This window comes from Rhinopithecus roxellana, chromosome 4, assembly GCF_007565055.1.
Source record: "Rhinopithecus roxellana isolate Shanxi Qingling chromosome 4, ASM756505v1, whole genome shotgun sequence".
NCBI classification, from domain to species: Eukaryota; Metazoa; Chordata; class Mammalia; order Primates; family Cercopithecidae; genus Rhinopithecus; species Rhinopithecus roxellana.
In genome coordinates, this window is record NC_044552.1 from 12,599,887 (window position 1) to 12,602,958 (window position 3,072).

The window sequence follows — 3,072 nt, forward strand, 5'->3', positions numbered from 1 at the left end:
TAATTTTTTGTATTTTTCAGCAGAGACGGGGTTTGCGGTGGCTGGCCAAGGCCTATTGGCCAGGCTGGTCTTGAACTCCTGACCTCAGGTGATCTGCCCGCCTTGGCCCCCAAAGTGCTGGGATTATAGGCATGAGCCACCGCGCCTGGCCTGCCCTGGGATTTTTAAATTGACTCCAAAAGGTACTGAAAAATCTCAGATGGGCTCTCAACTCAGATTTTATTTTATAAAAGAAAAATGTGTCTCCTGCCCTGCCTCGTGGGCGGTTGAGGGAGCAGGAAAGGATGGGCAGCGGCCTTGTCCTCTAGAGTGGGGAATTCCGTCCGATGGAAGCTTAATCTCTAAGGAGAACTATTATGACCCACACAAAACCCCTGCCGCCCCAGTTGTCCACATCAGGGGCCTAATTGACGGTGTAGTGGAAGCTGACCTTGTGGAGGCCTTGCAGGAATTTGGAGCCATCAGCTATGTGATGGTAATGCCTAAAAAGAGACAAGCACTGGTGGAATTTGAAGATGTGCTGGGGGCTTGCAACACAGGGAACTACACAGCCAACAACCAAATATACATTGCCGGTCACCCAGCTTTTGTCAACTACTTTACCAGACAGAAGATCTCCCGCCCCGGGAACTCGGATGACTCCCGGAGCGTGAACAGTGTGCTTCTTTCTCTTTACCATCCTGAACCCCAGATCACCACGGATGTTCTTTACACTATCTGTAATCCTTGTGGCCCTGTGCAGAGAACTGTCATTTTCCGGAATAAGGGAGTTCAGGCCATGGTGGAATTTGCCTGTGTTCAAAGTGCCCGGTGGGCCAAGGCCTCGCTCCATGGGGCTGAAATCTATTCTGACTGCTGCACTCTGAAGATCGAATACGCGAAGCCTACACGCTTGAATGTGTTCAAGAATGATCAGGATACTTGGGACTACACAAACCGCAATCTCAGTGGCAAGGTGACCCTGGCAGCAACCCCAACAAACGCCAGAGACAGCCCCCTCTCCTGGGAGATCACCCCACAGAATATGGAGGTCCCTACGGTGGGTATCACAGCCATTACCATGATGAGGGCTACGGCCTCCCAGCCCCCCACCTCACTACGAAGGGAGAAGGATAGGTCCACCAGTGGGGGGAGTCACCATCGGGGCCCAAGTCGCTACAGCTCCCAGTATGGACACCCCCCACCCTTCCCCCACCACCCGAGCATGGCCCTCACGCCGACAGCCCTGTGCTCGTGGTCTATGGTTTGGATCCGTCTAAGAGGAACTGTGACCAAGTTTTCAATGTTTTCTGCTTGTATAGCAATGTGGAGAAGGTGAAATTCACGAAAAGCAAGCCGGGGGCCGCCGTGGTGGAGATGGCTACGCTGTGGACCGGGCCACTACCTACCTCAACAACAATTTCATGTTTGGGCAGAAGCTGAATGTCTGTCTCCAAGCAGCCAGGCCTCATGCCCGGTCAGTCATGCGGGTTGGAAGCCAGGTCTTGCAGTTACAGAGACTTCAGCGAATCCGGAACAATCGGTTCCCCACCCTGGAGCGGGCAGCCAAGAACCGCCTCCAGCAGCCCAGCAACGTGCTGCAGTTCTTCAACGCCCCGCCGGAGGTGGCTGAGGGGAACTTCTTTGAGATGTGCGATGTGCTGGGCGTGAAGCGGCCAGCTTCTGGGAAAGTATTCTCAGGCAAAAGTGAGCGCAGCTGCTCTGGGCTGCTGGAATGGTAATCCAAGAGCGATGCCCTGGCGACTCCGGGCACCATGGCCAGATGAAAAACCCAGATGGTCCATACCCTTACACTCTGAAGCTGTGTTTCTCCACCGCTCAGCATGCCTCCTAATTAGGTGCCTAGGAAGAGTCCCATCTGAGCGGGAAAACATTTCTTTCCTTTATGCCTTTTTTTTTTTTTTTTTTTTTTTTTTGAATGCTAGGTTTGTAGAGGCTTAACCTTAATGGAAACACTGGAAGTCTGCAAGGGGAGCCTGAGGGGACCTGATATCTCCCAAGATTAACCTTCACGTCTTCACTTTTAAAAATTTATTGTGCAAGGCCAGGCGCGGTGGCTCACACCTGTAACCCCAACACTTTGGGAGGCCAAGGTGGGCGGATCACCTGAGGCCAGGAGTTTGAGACCAGCCATGGCGAAACCCCGTCTCTACTAAATGTACAAAAATTAGCCAGACGTGGTGGCGGGCGCCTGTATTCCCAGCTACTTGGGAGGCTGAGACAGGAGAATCATTTGCACCCGGGAGACCGGAGGTTGCAGTGAGCCGAGATCGTGCCATTGCACTCCAGCCTGGGCGACAGAGCAAGACTCTGTCTCAAAAAAGAAAAGAAAAGAAAAAAATTATTGTATATGTGATTTTTTTTTCCTGTTCATACATTTGTGCTGCCCATGTACTCTTGGCACATTTCAATAAAATTGTATGGAAAATAAACACAGCCAAAAAAAAAGAAAGAAGAAAAGAAAAATGTGTTTCTATCTGGAGGATTTAATTGACGGCTGTGCCAATAATTTCTCAAATTTAGCTGTGCTCATTCTCCCTAATTTATTTGAAAGACATGACAAGGAAAAGAAGACCTTCCTTGGGCTTTTCACTGCTGGGGCTCTCTGGCGCTAAAGAGGGGGAGAGGGTCTACAAAATCCTGGGTCAGCAGCTGTGGTTTTGAGATTTCACACACAGAGTGCCTAAGTGTGTGTCTGTCCTGACAGCCTAGAACATTGCTGATCAGGACACAGCCTGCCCAGGTGAAATGCCTCCGAGGCAGGCAAACCCTCAATTAATCTTCTCAAGGCTTCAGTAGACCTAAGAAATGAGTGGACACGCCTTTCTGTCAAGAAAGAAGCTGTGGGTTTGCTCGTGTTTTCTGGATTCCTTCCAGCTTCTAGGTAAGTTTCCTTTCTCACAATTCAGGAATGGGTGTGGAAAGCTGCAAGCTTGTCTTCCCTACCAGCAGCAGCAGATTCCCTGACCTGCCTGCACTGGCAGCAACTTGCAGGACAGACACTTTACTCTTTTGTCTAGAGATTTAATACAAGGGAAAGCAGGCCCCCTTCCCATGAGGTTAATAAAAGGG

General features: G+C 50.7%; 1 pseudogene; it reads left to right on the plus strand.

The window, feature by feature from the left end:
• The first annotated feature begins 457 nt into the window (after positions 1-457).
• LOC104676820 lies at positions 458-1,858 on the plus strand (annotated as a pseudogene).
• The last annotated feature ends 1,214 nt before the right edge of the window (positions 1,859-3,072 follow it).